The 17,406-nt window shown below is 38.5% G+C and overlaps 1 protein-coding gene across 2 annotated transcripts in view; it reads left to right on the forward strand.

Moving 5' to 3' along the window:
- Positions 1-17,406, forward strand: part of GNG13 (G protein subunit gamma 13) — a 285,318-nt gene that overhangs the window by 156,409 nt on the left and 111,503 nt on the right. The window lies entirely within an intron of this gene.

Consider the following 17,406-nt stretch of genomic DNA (forward strand, 5'->3'; position numbering starts at 1 on the left):
GGCATTGTATAATGCCTCCTTGCTGCCCTTCCGCAGCTGTCTGGTATTCTGCGGCAGTTCTGATGTACTGTGCATGCGTATGCCTATGCAGTGCATCTGAGCTGTGGGCAAAAGCAACGGAGAAGGCAAGATCTTCGTTGCTTTTTACAAACTGTTTTGCTATGTTAAATGGGTTTAACATAGAGAGACAGATTTAAAAAAAGCAACGGAGCCGTTGCTTTTTTTAAAGCTGTCTTGCTAAGTTAAACCCATTTAACATAGCAAAACAGTTTGTAAAAAGAAACAGTTTCACTATGTTAAATGGGTTTAACATAGCGAGATAGCTTTAAAAAAAGCAACGGAGCCGTTGCTTTTTTTAAAGCTGTCTCGCTATGTTAAACCCATTTAACATAGTGAAACAGTTTGTAAAAAGCAACGGAGAAAGCAAGATCTCCGTTGCTTTTTACAAACTGTCTCGCTATGTTAAACTCGTGTAACACAGCAAAACAGCATTAAAAAAAGCAACTGAGAATATCCGTTGCTTTCTTAATGCTGTCTTGCTATGTTAAACGAGTTTAACATAGCAAGACAGTGTGAAGCAACGGAGGTTTTGCGTTCTCCGTTGCTGTAAAAAAAAAAAAAGTGTTATAGTAATGGAAAAAGTCCGGGCGACCAGACCTTTTTCCATTACTATAACTCTGATTTACAACGTGCACGCTGGCCAATCAGCGTGCATGTTTTTTGAATATTAATGGGGGGGGGGTCATTGTATAATAAACATTAACACACACCCTGGAGGGCATTATTGCTCTTAGACAATGGGCTCACTGTCAAATTGTGTTTTACTTATTTCTTTTTAAGTACTATATTATTTTTTGTATATTTTTGATGTAAAATAGTTCCTCCGCCTAATGTTTTAAACTTTCTGTAGTACATGCTAATGGTGTTGGAGGAAGCATTTTACATGAAAAATATATAAAAAAATAATATAGTACTTAAAAAAGAAAAAAGGAAGTAAAACACAATAATTTTACAGACAGCCTATTCTCTCTCTCTCTCTCATACACAGCTTTCATACACGGATTCACTCACACAACTTTGCTCTTTCTCTCTCTCAATCTCTCTCTCTCTCACACACACACACACACACACACACACACACACACACACACACACACACACACACACACACACACACACACACACACACACACACACAGTCTTCTCTGCTTTCATACATGCACTCACTCAAACAAGATTGCTCTCACTCCTCAATGTCTCTCACACACACACACACATACACACACACACACACACACACACACACACACACACACACACACACACACACACACACACACACACACACTCCCTCTTTGCTTGCATACACACATTCATTCACACATGACCACTCTCAGTCTCACACACACACACACACACACACACACACACACACACACACACACACACACACACACACACACACACACACACACACAGAGCCACTCTTGTTTTCATGCACACACACAATCAGACAGCAACATAAACACACATACACACAGTCATCTCTCTCTCTCTCTCTCTCTCTCTTACTTTCATATATGCATGCATACACTCTATCTCTCTGTCACTCATACACACACACACACACACACACACACACATACACAAAAACACTGTTTTTATTTTACAGTCACTAAACAGCAGAAGCTATCTGTCTCTCACACTCATACACACATACACTTTCACACACAAACACATACACACACTTTTTTACTTTTATTTTATTTTACACTCGCTAAACAGCAAAAGCACTACTTAGCCAGCGTAAAATAATGGCATCTGTTCTATTGTTCTCAGTCCAAGCTCCATAGTGGCTTGATAAGTTGCCATGAAGCGGTGGACTCATTTTTCACTGGGCATTACTTGTACATCAGCACCCTGCTGGAGAACGATCATTCTCCAGTCAGGGTACTGATGTACCGGAAGTCCCTTCTCTAAAAGTCATTAGAATCATCAGGGTAGTACTGTACATCAAAAAACACACAGTCTAGTGGGAATGGCAGATGCCAGGAATTAAGGAAATGCTTTAAGGGTACTTGTAAACTTTCATGTATAGGTCACCACATTGGGAGTCACACATAGATGTTCTAGGACTACCCAGGACTAGTAAGAAACTGATAGAAACAGAAAAGAGGATCAACGGATACCAAGAACCGAATTTTAAATTAAACAGAGTACAGTATCACATTGGATACTCCAGATAATGGATTGGTGGACTAATATTCTAGATTATCATTTACGCATTTCACTTTGCAAAATTCTGATATTTCTCTAATACTACTTGCTGAACTACATGTTAGGCATCATTTTTAATGTCTAGAAGTATTATTCAGGACTACACAATATCTATACAGAACAATTTTTAATTAGGTAAGCACAGTCATAACAGCGGGATAGCTTACTAACATGCAATTTGCTGAATGCAGATTTCTCAGAGAAAACTTTCTGAAACAGCATTCATTGAAATTGCAGCATGTTGGGGAGTTATACTCCCTCAAACCTGAGATGCAGCAAACATGAAGTTGTTTTTCAATAAGAAGCCTTTTCAGGAAGTCTTTCCTGGGCTGGGCTGGAGTTAAAGTAGCTCCACCTCAAAAATAAATATTTGTCAAGTTTCATGCTAAAAATATATTTTACACCCCTGTGCCTGCTTGCTGTCAGCTATGGGGACCCATCACTCCCCAGTGGGATAACTGTCAATCTTGATAGACCGTCATCCAGGTTTTTGTGTTGTGCGCCCCCTTCTCCCCCTTGGCAGTTACATGCATGCTTCTAGATACAAGGATATGTAGTACCTCCCCCTGATTGGGTGTACATTCCTGTACTTGTCCCATGAAAGCTATCACACATGAGGCTTGGCAAGGACCTGACATACGTCCCAGTTATTGCTGCCTGCAAGGTGCCTTTCCTCAAATGTGTGTCTGCAGTGCTGTTAGTCATTAACCAACCTCCATGATGGGCTAGTTGGTAATGGATGTTCACCCCATTCTCATTATCTGGTCATGCAAAACTAGAGCCACTAATCAAACTCAAGTCACCTGGGTCATAGTCAGGATTTGATTCCTCCATGCCACAGAGACAGGCTACAATTTCATGTTAAGAATTTGAACCTTACCTGATTATCTCTATGGTGTAGAGGGATAAAGGCCCGATCACACCCCAGATGACCCAACTTCAAATAGCAGTTCAGATACCTGTAGCAGCTTGCCAGAGAGTATGGGAGTGAGGGACCTTTGCCGGTTCACCCATCCTGCGGGGAGGAAGGTGGCTGTGGCTCACCAAAAGGCTGACATTCCAGCTTGCTGAGCCTGTGCTGTCACAGTGCATCACAGAGCTGGGCCTGTAGAGGAATGCTTCTTAATAAAAGATATCAATGATTAGAGCTCAGAGAAGCCACAGAGGGTGGTGGTGGTGGTGGTGGGGGGGTGCTTCCAGGAGGAGAAGATAGGCTAACCTCCCTCCCAGCACAATCAGGCTGACCTATTCCCTATCACCTGACTCTCAAAGCGGAAAAGAAAAAGTATCTGGATTCCCAGGAATGAATGGGACACAAGCTCTCACATAGCTTGGAAATTCGTGGCTCCCTTGAAATGAATGGGCCATCAGCTGTCCCCTAGTCTGGGAATACCTGGCTCCCTTGAAATGAATGGGCTAATATGGTGCTGGTAATGGAGTCACTGAACAAGGTCCTGGGGATAAGCAGCAAAAAAAAAAAAGGCACATTGACTGTCATTTTATGCAAGTAACAGAAAAGTAAAATAAAATTGTATGTCCATTTTCATGTAGCTGCTCATAGACAAGGCAAGAGATAACCAATAGATGGTAGTTTCAGAGACAGACCAGCTCTTTTCTTGAGGAAGCATATAGAGGCTCTTCCTGTATTTTGGCAAACCTGTTCCATAAAACCCATTATTCAGGGCTGGTAGACTAAAAGGAAAATTCATTCATCATCTAGTAGCTTTTGATTAAGGGGATGTAGGGAGATGTGCCCAATGTAAAAAAAGAAAAAAGAAAAAAAATACATTCAGATAGTTTCCTTGTCACACTTAATTTTGCTTGAATAGGTTTCTCTGAAACTTTGTTTGACAAGGCATATTATAATTCACACAGCTATAATTAACAGACAATGAGGCTATACAATGATTTTTGAAGCAATCCCTACAACTTTAATATGCAGTTCAACTTGAAGGTTAGTCAATATTTTTCAGCAGAAACTAGAAGTCTATATGTTAAGTTTTTAACTTAGGGTTCTCAGTCTTACTATTTAGAAATACTTTAATTCTGATATAGTTTTATACAAGGAAACATAAGTTAGGTATAATCCTCCAGCTGCGAGCCATAGCTAGATAATCTGGGTATTAGTAAGCTGGTATGGATATATATGTACAGGAGGACATTATTTAAATAACTCTTTTCTATGTGTTAAAGCTGATCTCTGTGCATGAGGTATGAGGTAAATCTGCAGATAGGTCAGGCCTTTCTTGGAGGGGCAGAACATTTTTTTGCATGTCTAGTGATGCAGGCACAGGAATGGACTAGGCTTCTGCAGCATTTGACAAAGCAAGAAGCATTGAACAGTTAAAGATCTGTTCTCCTTTCTTTGGATAGATGGTAGCTAGGAAATGAAGGTAGCAGATCTGATGCTCTATGCATGATATTCAATGTTGTTCAGAAGTACTATAGACATAATCCCAATAAGAAGACAGTAGGCCTGCCACAGAAGACTGGAGGGATACACTGCTGGGATCCACTGCAGCTTTGTACTGTTACAGATTATGGGGGTTATAGATGCCCCATCCAGCACTGCCTGGCCCTTAACAAACAAGTCACAGTGCTCTTTCCTTGTGAAGACTGGAGATGCTTTCAATGCAGAATAATGCCATGTTCTGAAGTCAGGATGTTGCTTGCATGCTGTCATACTGCCTATATGTAGTTACATGTTTAAATGTTATCAGTGGCTGGATTATGCTTAAAAAAAAGCTAGACCAGTCCAGCTATCCAGATGAGAAAAGGCAAAGTTAATTTCAGATAGACACATAGATATAGAGGACAATTGCTGCGGTGGTACGGCGGTAGCATTGTTACTTCACAGCAAGAGGTTCTCCCGTTCAATTCTTGGCATGGCTTGCGAGTGCCTTCTGTGTGGAGTCTGCATGTCCTCCCCGCGGTTGGGTAGCGTTCGAAAGATATGCGTGCATAACTGGGCGTGCCTTCGTTGAAAGTTGGGCGTCGAGCTGGCACCTCGGCGTTTTGTAAAAATCTACTGCCAATCATTAGCAGGCCAGAGTTCCGCTGTGGCGACCCTTTACCGGGAAAAAGCCGAAAGACAAACAAACAACATAGATATAGAGGACAAAAGAGTGAGACGTAGATTGTGTTTGGGGCTGCAGAACTGGATGCTGTCTGTGGCTGCAATAGAGAGTGGGGTGCAGGAAAAAGAATCTGTAGGTGTTATTGTGTAAATCTGCAGGTGTTATTGTGTTTCATGTATAAAAACTGAACTTAGCAATGGTACTATAAACTGTTGACCATATGTAGAGAAGACATTGTAGGTTATCTCAGTTTTCAAGATAATAATACTGACCAAAGGGGATATAGTATGCAATAATCGTACCAAATGCACTATACTTTGTTAACATCTAAATAAGAGGCAGCAGAAAGGTACATAGTAGCAGTGTAGCCGTGATAAAGCCAGTCAGGGAGGGTACAACTGATCTTATGTCAACATTAAGGTATAGACAAAGTAGTACATTATCCAGTCAGTGTGGAGAACTGCAGGACCCATGGATATCTTTCAACTGTACAGATTTTCGCAGAATGTTCAGATGTTTGCCTTATATTTTTGGTCCGTTTTTCATAAAATTGTTGTTTTCTGGCAGATTAGTGGCAACCATTAAAGACTTGAGGTTGGAAAATAATGACAGACATTTGAATTTCAGACTTCATATCCTTCAGAAAAAATCATGCTAATGCAAAACCTGTTATTCTGTCAACTTTCTAAGTTTGTAAGAGCAGTATTTAAAAAATGTCCCTATTTTTGTGCCTTTGTCCAGATTTCTTGTTGTAAGAGGTTGAGAGGTATGTAGCTTAGATCATTAAGGCAATGTGGAAGTGACAAATGTTTATCAAGGCAGTCTGTTTATAGCTTGAAGAGGCAATTTCACTGAAGTAAGTAAAATAGTACCTTGTTTAGAAGTCTTTTTTAGATAAACATTGATGACACGTAGAAAATCAGCTGTTATTTTTGGTAGTTGTTATGAATTTAAGTGGCATAATAATACTGAAGCCTTCACAAAAGATGGTCTGGATTTTGTCTGGCAGTTGAGAACTGTGCAAAAAAGTGAATACCTGGAAGAGATTACTAAACAACCTTGCAAATGTATGGACAAAACTTAATAAGTCATCACTTTAAAATGAATGTTGGCTCCTTTTATTTGAAGGTAGAAATAATGCAGAGCATTACATATGAGAACAAAGCTAGATGGTATCACTCAGTATTTTGTAACAAGAGATGTTTTAGTTGGACATCTGGATTTAGTAACTTCTGGTTTTCTTCAATTAGCATGTTTGTATCTGTTTACTTCACTGATATAAGCTGATGAAAAGCACCAGGAGTCATGATAAAACAGATGCAGCTACTAATGGCAGGAGAAATGCTTGTCATTGGATTAAAAGACAGTTACAGCAACATACACCCCTCTTGTTTAGATGATGACATATTTGTCATGGGATGACCAGTGTTAAGTTTGTTTGTAATTGTCAATATGCAGCCTGTTGGGATGTCATTGCAAAGTACTTAACTACATGAATAGGAATCCAAGTAGTAAAAAGAGGAAGTAATAGGGGTATTTAAAAATTATTTATTATGAAGCACTTTACAAGAGAAATAACTATGTAATGAGGGACCTATCAGAAGCTTCACTTACTGAATACACTAGATTAAACAGTGGTCAACTAAAAATTCAATGACCCTCATGACTCTGTTTTCACTGGACCACGTGATGCTCCTGATAGGTTTGCAAACTATTTCAGGGAATAGCTATAAGGGAGTTGGGAGTGTAATTGTTTGCTGCTGGCTAGTTGATTGACAAACAGAACATCAAACCTGAAAAAGCACCGGTGTCCTGTCACAGCTGTGAGACTTGGTGAAAAGTGAGAAGGTGAGTATTGCACTATTCTCACATTCACCCTCTTCACCATGTTTGTTCAAACTCAGAGGTGTTGTGCACACACACACACACACACACACACACACACACACACACACACACACACACACACACATACACACACATATGTATATGGATTCACTTTATAATCTCGAAATAGTGAAATCTCAAATTTTAGTATCCTGAGACTACAAAGCCGAAAATTCAAAATACCAAAACCCCAAAAGTGCGAAATTCAAAATTGCAACTTTTAAATACACCCTCTACCACACAAACAAACACACATACACCTTCCTACCCACACTACAACAAGCAAACAAAACACACACAAACACAACACAAATACACAAACCTACCCTACATATAAGCACCCTCCACACCCCCGCTACTTATATATACTAACTCCGAGGTTGCACTAAAAAGACAAAGACACTAAACACACTACATTCCCCTAGCACATACACACATCACATATGTACAAGCACCACCATTCTCAACACTTACACACTCACACTCTTACCTACATACCATAACCTACAGCTACAACTTCCCAATACACTAACATACACTAAAATCCCTACCCAAAACCCTTAAAATATAAACACTTACCTGAATCTCCAGCTTTCCATTAACACAGCGCACCACCACAACCACTGATTCGACATTTCAGGATTCGGTTATGTGGACTTTCGCGCAACTGGGCTTTTGATATTTTAGTCTCGAGATACTGAAATTCGAGATTTCAGTATTTCAAGATAGTGAAGTGCACCCATGTGTGTGTGTGTGTGTGTGTGTGTGTGTGTGTGTGTGTGTGTGTGTGTGTGTGTGTGTGTGTGTATGTATGTTTTTTATAAATATATATATATATAAATATATATGTATTTCTATAAATATATATATATATATATATATATATATATATATATATATATTTCTATAAACATATATATATATATATTTTGGGAGTGTTGCAGCTCACCCGCACATCAGGGTGCATGGGGACTTACCCCCCCCCCCCCAGAAAACCTTTTTTTGTCTTTTGAAATTGTGGGATTGTAGCTGTTTTGATTACTGACTTCCCAAGGTTTTAGATGTTTTGGATTAAATAATCATGTGTTGATTAAGCGAACCATATACATTTATCACATTTAGTAAGATCATAACAATATAGCTGCGGTGGTGTAGCGGTTAGTGTTGTCGCCTCACAGCAAGAGGTTCTCCTGTTCGATTCTCAGCTGGAGCACCTTCTGTGTGGAGTCTGCATGTTCTCCTCATGGTCGAGTGACATTAAAGACATGCTGGTAGGTGCAAGCGTGAATGGGTGTGCCTTCGTTGAAGGCTGGGTGTCGGGCTGGCAACTCGGCACTGTAAAAATCCACTGCCAATCATGAGCAGACCAGAGTTCCGCTGTGGCGACCTCTAACCAGGAAAAGCCAAAAGTCTTTTTAGTAAGATCATAACAATATCCATAAGACAGATTCATCTTCCAGCTAGATGAAATGCAAGAGATGAAAACCCCATTTGGAAGAAGGATGCTGTAAAGCCACGGCGATGCAGTGGTTAGCGTTGTCGCCTCACAGCAAGAGCTTCTCCCGTTTGATTCTCGGCTGGAGTGCCTTCTGTGTGGAGTCTGCATGTCCTCCCCGTGGTCGAGTGACATTTAAAGACATGCAGGTAGGTGCATGCGTGAATGGATATGCCTTCTTTGAAGGTTGGGCATCGGTCTGGCAACTCAGCACCATAAAAATCCACTGCCGGTCATTAGCAGACCGGAGTTTCACTTTGGCGACCCCAACCAGGAAAAGCCAAAAGACATTAGTTTTTAGAAGAAGGATGCTGTAGCCTCTACAGTTAATTATAAACACAACAGTATTACCTTGTGAAAGATCACAGATGATTGCATTCTGGAAATAAATTAAGCTCGGCTCTTTGCCAAAGTTTACATGTGCTTAAGCAAAGTCTAGTAGACATCTTGACTAGTCATCTTTAGATATGTATGCACTCAGGTCATTGATATGGCTTTTACTTTTTCTTTAAATCTTGCTTTACTACAAATGCTTACATCTAGAAAAGTTGATATTACAGTAGAGTTATACAAGGTCCTGGTGTGATTCTTATTAACATGATCAGAAAGACTAGTAAAGGACTTTTCTGTCACAGAGGATATACTTAATGGACTAATAAGGGACACCAAAAACATCTCTTAAGAAGAAAGACTGAGGAAACCAAAGCTTCACTCACAAGTATGTACAGGAATGACAGAAAGGCTTTCTAAGATCTGGGAAACTGGAAAGTAAGAAATAGTTTGGCTATACCTGAGAAGAGAATTTAAGAAGGGACATGTAAAAACAGAATTAATAGAAAATAAAAACAGTGGACTGGCCAAAGCAATTTATTGTAATACTGGATAAAAAATGGACATTTCTGGAAGCTTTAAAGTTCTGTTAGCAAGTATTATGGATAAATGTTATAATGAGGAATAATGTGAATGCTAGCAAAAAATCCTCATGTTATTAAACCAGCAGTGTTTATGTCTATAAAAATATGATGCATTTACATATGAGTAGGAGACTCAGCTTCTGTCTTTGGCAAAAACCACAGATTGTGATATATGTTATAGAACTCCAGAGCTGCTGTAGCAAGTCACCCAGGTTTTAGGATTATGCTTTGTTCTCTTGAAACCAGATGGCTCTTACTCTGAAAATGTAGCAGGTCATAGTTACCAGGTTATACATCTAGACTGTATAGACATTTGGTCATATTTCTTTGTGCGAATATGTGCATCTTAAATCTACAGCTATTTACATTAGCAGTATGTATTTTTTGCAGTATCTTGCCAGTTTCTTTTAAATTTTTAAACTGAAAGATCTAATTTTAACTTTAATAATGTGCAGACAAATGAAGCTGGAGTTCAAAGGCAAAATGCTGCAACAGATAAAACTCCATTATCTATAACTGGGAGATAGATTTGCACCTTCCTTTCTATACTGTGTGCAGTTGCCTTTCTCACAGGTGTTTCAGACTAATTAAAATATTCACATACTGTATAAAAAGTCACTTTTACATCCGTTTTGACATGCAAATGTGTATGTAAATATAGTACAAAGCTCCTTGTATTTTCAAATGCATTTCCTCTGCTCTAAACAAGCAAACTTCTTACAAATCTACTACGCTTAGTTTACCTAGTGCTTACCTTGATATTTTCTAGTTAATTATATATACAGATGAAAAAAATGTATATACAGATGAAGTATTTGAGATCAGATGATCAATCCACCAAAGTTCATTTGTGGTGCAAGCTGCTGACTTCTGAAATTATGCAAAACTGTTCTATGTTTGCATTCCTACTTGCACAATTGACATCTCTGTGTCGTGTTATTAATCTGTTACACATATAATCCTCCAACATATGTATTTTAAACATATTGGTAGACTATTATCTTCCTTTTCTAATGATACTTAAAATGATTCAGTTACTCCCTACTGAATTAATTTAGCTGCAGCAATTAAAGAGGATATTGTGTCATTTTGGACTGTTGTCTACAAAATGTTACATCACTACTCTCAGGAAAATTAGATTTTCAGGAGATACTCATGCAGCAGGTAATGAATGCATGGCTCACAAACAAACACACACATGTTTGCATGCACACGCATGCATGCACGCACACACACACACACACACACACACACACACACACACACACACACACACACACACACACACACACACACACACATGAGCGTGCACAAGATTCATGGCAAAAATGTCCTGACACTTTTAGGAAAATCCTTACTTATGAATATACTCATCAGAGAATGCAGGGTTAATGAATGTTTCTGGGCAACACTGAAAAAAAAAAAAAAAAAAAAAAAAACACCAATTCATACATCTCAACTACCCAGATTTGTGCAGAATGTCCAGATTTTTGCCTCATATTTGATCTGTTCCTCATAAAAGGTGTAGTCTTCTGGCAAATCACTGAGGATTGAAGTCACTAAATACCGACATATGCGTGAGTTTCAGACTGCATACCATTCGGAAAATTCATGCTAACACTGCCACTGTAGCAAATTTGTAAGTTTATAATATTAATATTTAAAATCTGGGAGAGAGATCTCTTAAGGAAAATATTTCACATGAAGAAAAGTCCAATGAAATATCCTGTGAAGCAGTAAGAATGGGCAGAAAATGATCAAGGCTACCCTACCCCAAGGATCCTGACCAATAAAGAACCCATGACAAGTGGTAGCAGGAAAAATAGCTGAGGCTTTATCTTTTACATCTCAGAGGAAATCCAGTGGAAAAGCTGCAAGTCTTTCTCTTGGGAGGTAAAAAAAATTAAGTCCTAAGGAATGAGGTGAAAGAAGGTCAAACATCTCAAGGTAAACCATGGGATTCCACAATATCTCTGTAAATTTAAGTTCTGAGGACAGTTTGCCACTATTTGAAAGAAAAAGAACAATTCTCACTCCTTACTTGCTATGAAGCAAAAAGAATATCAGATATAGCTTTGTCTTATATGTAAGCTAGCAGAGTAAAGCAAAACCTAAGCTTAAATTAATAGATTAGAGATTACCATGCGACAACACCAAGGAGAAAGGGGAGAAGACATCAGCCTAAAGTTAAAAAGGCTGAGGGCTTTGTCCTTGCTCCACCCCAGACTAATTTCTCCCCCCTTCCTCGGTGAACCCTTAGAAGTCTCCCTGGCCTTTCTCCTCAGGGTCTAGCCAAATTATTCTGAACAAACCAACTGAATAAGTAAGGACTAGTTTCTCTCCTTGTATGTAAACTGCAAAGATCCAAGAATTGATATTTAAAAGAATAAGGAATTGTTTAGTGCTTGTACTGAAACCTGGAAGTGAAGTATATAAATATATATATATATATATATATATATATATATATATATATATATATATATATATGGGATCAGTACTGATCCCCAAAGGAACTTTTCACTGAAGCACAAACAGCCGGGCATACTTCTGCAAAAGTGCTTTTTACCGAAAAAGCACTTTCGCGGACGTATACCTGCAGCTAGAGGGAGTTGTGGGGGAATGACTGTTGTAGAGATCATACTATGGTGCGGATAAGAGAATATTTCCTTTTCCTCACTGTAGTACGATCTTGGAGTGAGAATATTGAAGTAGGGGGTGTGGGGGGTGCAGGGGGGCTTGCCCCCTGCATAAAAGTAGATTTATTTATTTATTTTAATGCACTTTAATGAAAGTGCTTTTTCGGTGAAAGCTCTTTCTTTAAAGTGTGTTTGGTGATTGTGGATTCGGACTATTGAACTTTCGTTCAATAGTCCTACATCCATATATATGTATATGTATATATATATATATATATATATATATATATATATATATATATATATAATACATATAAAACTGAAACGTTTTTATCTTGATTGTCTCTAAATTGATAATGTATAACATGTAAATTTGTACCAGTCTTACTTGTACTTGTCTGTCTTGTGTTCATCTGTATGGAGCTTTTCCTCCCCAGACCTCCGTTGAAAGTGGACATATTTCCTGTCGGACTATCCCGGCCAACAAATATAAAATAAAATAAATAAATAAAATAAATTCAGTGCCTTACACATACACAAAAAAAATGAAGCAATTGTTGATAACAGGACAGTTTTTAGATGGTAAAAGGACTACTGTGGTGGCCTGTTGTCACAATGCAGGAAAGGGTCTTAACTGTCTCAGTAACTGCTCTCAAATGATCCAGGCACAATCTATAAAGGTGTGGATGGACACTGTAAAACTAGCAGTAGCCCATCATTGGCCATTGCCTTCCCTCTTAGAGGTCCTTTAACTGCAGTACAGGCCTCTAGTTGGAGACTGAGACTATAATCCCTTCTATCGCTTTTGAGTAATTATTAGTCCTATTTTATATAAGTACCCCTTTCTTTAACTTTCAGGCAGAGTTATACAATCTTGTACACAAACTCACTGAAAATGTCTCAGTTTTCTTGATTTACGTTTATATTCTTTATCAAATGGCCTGGACCACCCTTTTTACTTTCTTAATTTTTAAGGTAAACCTTAAGTTAGTTGACCACTTTCAGTGATAACTCATAATCATGTACACAGTGCAGTTTCCTTAATAAGTTCTTGCAGGTCAAGGGCATTTGCAAGTTGTTGCTTTTACATCCATGCCAACCAGTCTTACTCTTTCTCAAGCTGCTCATTTGTTTACCTTCATTTATTTGTTGCATATAGCTTTAGATGTCACATAAGAACTGCCATCATACTGTCCCTCAAAAGTCCCCTTCCCCACTGTCTAAAGGATTATGAATAAAGATATATGAGATCATTTACTGGAAGTATTGTTCTAAAGTAATTTTTAGTTCCCCAAAGCAAGAATGTGTAAAGTACACAATTGCCTTAATTTCATTTGCAAGTGCCTCAGTCGTGGCCTTAAAGGGTTATAAACATGTGAGGAATCATGTAAAAGAGTTCTTAAAGTAGATACCCTGGGTAGTAAATCAGAAGGGGGTCTTGTAGACATGTTCTATTTTTCTTTGTGAATGACCTGTACTGTAGATCCAAAATGGGGTGTAGACTTAGCCTTGATAGATATTAGCACAATATTTGACATGGTATCACACAAAACAATCCCTCACAAATTAAACATGGGAGGGGGCTGTAGATTGACAGATAATTAAAACACTGCCTAGACAAAAGGAGAGTGAAGGTAATGGTAAAAGGACTCCACTTTGATGTAAGGATGGTTATCAACCAAGAAAAAGGGGAAGAGAGTGAAGATTTGTCTGACTGTCTCACTAACTTTCTGGGTTTGGTGACTGAGAAGTTATTTATTTATTTCCAATTTGATTACCGGGGAAGTCCACTGGGCCAGAATGTGCCCATTTTCAGTGGAGGCCCGGGGAGAAAAGATCCATAAGCAATGCGAATACAATCTAAGTTACATAGTGTTGAAGGTAAAAAAATACATGTATAATTACATTCATACAGTTAGTAAAAAAGCAAATGCACACAGTATACCTCATAAACATCATTAAGAAAGGTAGATAAAACAGATTTTCAGTAGTTTCCCTTCAGAGCAGCAAGTTTCAACTGTCTGTAATATAGAGATCTGGGTTACTTGATATTTACAATATTTACATACAAGGAGTAGAGAGAGAGAATTACTTAAACTGAGAAGTAGCTTAAGTTTGATTTAGTAGCAATAGAAAAATTATAGTTCTAGGGTAGTGTGAAGTGAAAGAGTATAGAGGGTTCAAAGGGTAGTTATTTAAATTTAAGTGTGATGAAAGCAGGAACACTTATGTTTAGAAGACAGGTAAGAGAAAAGTTGGGTTTTGAAGGATTCAGAGTTAGATGTTGTTCTAAGTGAAGGAGGGAGAGAGTTCCATTTTCTGCCTAGAGAGTAGGAGAGAAGGAGTTGGCCAGCAGGGCGTTTGGTTTTGTGGATAGAGATTAAATTTTGGTGCTCAGACCTTAGAGGTCTATTTGGGATATACGGAGGAAGGATGTTTGTTAAGGCTGGGCATTTATCAGGGTAGAATATTAATTTGTGAGCAGTGGTTGGTTGGAGATAGTCTAGGTAGTTAGAGAGTTCTAGCCAGTTCAGAGTTTGTAGGGAAAGGCAATGGTGAGTAGAGGTTTTAGATTTGGTTGAAAATTTAGAGATCTTACTATAGCAAATCTCAAGTTTAGAGGAGTTGGAAGAAGACAAGTTAGTTAGGAGTGGGGCTCCATATAGTAAAGATGGTAGAAGATAGGTAGTTGCTAACGTATGCCTAGAGGAGTTGGAGAGAAAGCGGTTGTTCCTATAGAGCATACCTAGCTTTTGGTGGGTTTTCTTTATGTTTTGTTGTATGTGGTTATCAAGTTTAAGGTGCTCATCTATGGTGAGGCCAAAGAGTTTTGCAGATGGGACCACCTCTATAGTAGAGTTGGTTTGGCTTAGGATTTTGAAAGCATTTTTGTCAAAAGTGAAAGCCCTGGAGGGAGGGAAAATAAGAATTTTAGATTTATTAGAGTTGAGAGAGAGATGATTTTGCTGCATCCAGTTCTCAGTAGTGGAATAAGCTATTTGGGTTTTTGTCAGTAGTTCAGGAAGGTTAGAGGCAGCACAGACTAAGGTAGAGTCATCAGTGTATTGGATAACTGTTGTGTCTGGGATGGCAGTGTGAAGGTTATTTATGAAGATGTTGAAAAGCATGGGTCCAAGGATGGACCCCTGGGGAACGCCAGTGGGTGTAGGTAAGAAGGAGGAGGTAGAGTTTTTCCATCTGACAGCTTGAGATCTGTCTGATAGGTAGGTAGAGAACCATGATAGAGTATCAGGGGAGAGATGAAGGTTGGCTAGATGAAAGAGAAGGTGTTTGTGAGAGATGGTGTCAAAGGCTTTAGAAAGATCTAGCAGTACAGTGGAAACTGGTAATCCAGAATCCCTGGCTTGATTGACTGTTTCTAAGAAGGATAATAAGGCAGTAATGGTGCTGTGTCCAGGGCGGAAGCCGTGTTGGGTGGGTGTTAGGAGGTGGTTCTGGGTTAAGAAAGGCATGAGTTGGTGGTGGACACATTTTTCTAGGATTTTTGATGTAGGTGAGAGTAGGGCAATTGGGCGGAAGTTGGAGATATTAGTATTTTTGCCTCCTTTATGAAGTGGTAGAATGTAGGCTGATTGCCAAAGAAGAGGAATGTATGACTCTTTTAAAGATCTGTTAATTAAGATGCTGATAGGGAGAGCAATACCTTCAGCAGCACATTTAAGGAAGGAGGAGGGCATGTTGTCAGGGGCATTAGAGCATGGCTTTAGTTTGGATAAGAGCCTTTTTATAAATGTGGTTGAAACAGGTTTCAGCTGGAAATTGAGAGGACAGTTAAAAGGGTTGTTAGGTGTAAAGGAAAGAGATGTATTATTGTTATGGAAGGATTTAGTTAAATTAGCTATAGATTCAGTAAAGAATTTGTTGAAGAGAGAGCTTAGTTCTGTGCCAGTTATACTAGGGTCAGGGCAGGGGTTATTCCTGGATCCTGGATGGAGAAGGGAATTAACTTAGTCAAGTCCCATCTTCAATGCAGGCTATGGGAGAAGCACTATACCATCATTATGCAAAAACTCCATTTTTAATACAATAATTTCTGCAAGATCAATAACTGATATAGACATATACTCCGAAATCATATTTTAGACAAAAAATAAAATGTATCATACTTGTGGCATTATATTGGTATAATGGTAACTTTACATCTTTTGTCAGACTACAGTCATAGAGTTAATATCTTAGGAAAGATTAGTAAATTATATGTTTCATCAGTGAGTATAAATGAGGTCTGAGAGCTGTTGGAATGCCAGAGATAATGGAAACATGTTATTAAATATTTCTATGCTATATTTTTAGCTGATGGACAGAATTCATTTCAAGGTGGCAGACGTCTTATGCCACAGAGAGAGAGACAACACTGCAGTGCAGAATAGACATGTATAACTAAACAGGTACTTACTGCATGAATTAGGAGAAAGCTATGCTAGAACAAGGTAGTCGAAGTGCAGGATTTCCAACATGGCTGTACACTGATGAACAGCTTTGTTTCAGCTCTCCTAGCGTGAAAACAGAAACTGAGAAAATGGAGTGCCACTGAAACTGTTATTTGTGTAAATTTCAGTTACACCTAGTGAGTATACTGCCTAGATACTAACAAAAAAGAAAATTGGAAAACCTGAAAGAAAATCAACCAGAAAAGGTAAAGAGAAAACAGTGGCTATGAAGGATCCTGCAACTATTCAGTAAATAGCAGTTCAACCTTCAGCTTTGGCTCAAAAGATGGGTTCCATTAATTTAGAGGAAAACAATAAAATCAAATATATTTAGAGATAATTGCGATAAACAAAACATTAAAGGAATATATCAACTCAAACACCAAAAGCCTGGAAAAATAGAAAAACTGCAAAAATCAGAGGTTGAAATGAAGAAAAGGCTGGCTGAGTTTGAGGATTCTCAAGAAGAGCTGCTTCAAAAAGTATTAGAGTTAGAAGGGAAAATTTAAAATTTTATGCTGTACCAGAGAAACTGGAAGAAACAGACTGTATTAGCCTTATGAAAGCACAAATAAGCAACTTGACATTTTTTCCACAGCAGGATTTGTTAATTGAAAGGGCACATTGAATGTACACTCCAAACCTGGCTATGAGAAAGCAGCCAAG

This window comes from Protopterus annectens, chromosome 12.part0 (assembly GCF_019279795.1).
Source record: "Protopterus annectens isolate FY-2018-M chromosome 12.part0, PAN1.0, whole genome shotgun sequence".
In the NCBI taxonomy this organism is placed as follows: domain Eukaryota; kingdom Metazoa; phylum Chordata; order Ceratodontiformes; family Protopteridae; genus Protopterus; species Protopterus annectens.